This window comes from Octopus bimaculoides, chromosome 30 (genome assembly GCF_001194135.2).
Source record: "Octopus bimaculoides isolate UCB-OBI-ISO-001 chromosome 30, ASM119413v2, whole genome shotgun sequence".
Classification (NCBI taxonomy): Eukaryota; Metazoa; Mollusca; class Cephalopoda; order Octopoda; family Octopodidae; genus Octopus; species Octopus bimaculoides.
Window position 1 is genome coordinate 9899542 of NC_069010.1, and position 548 is coordinate 9900089.

Sequence of the window (548 nt, forward strand, 5' to 3'; positions counted from 1 at the left end):
CTGTAATCCAAGAACAAAAATTTTGAATGCAGACTTACAAGGAAGGAAAATAAGAAAATTAGGACCCCCCTCCCAAAGTCAACTAAAAACAAAGGCAATAATTGCAGTGACCACCACATCAGAATCTAGATGTTTTTTTTAAAAATTTTAATTTGATAATTTTAATGATGTGTGGGTAAAAACACCACCACAGACTCTGTGTGTGTGTGTGTTTAGCAATGGGAGAATGTTCTTCAGTTTCTTGTGGATCAACCACATCCTTGGTTTGTTTATGGATGTCGAATGTTTGTGTTGCACTTAAGTTCTTTCCCTTTAACCGAATCAACATTCGGCTGTGAAGGTGCACAAGTGTGCCCCACAAGGGGGTGTCAAAACGATCACAGAGCAACGTGAGATGATGTGTTTTGCTGAAGAAGTCAACACACCACCCAGTCCGGGAATCGAAATCGCGATCTCCTGATTGTCAGTGCGACAGCCTAACCATTTGGGCCATGCACCTTCACAACCACACGTATCCAGATGCATGGGTCTGTAGATATACATTTGGA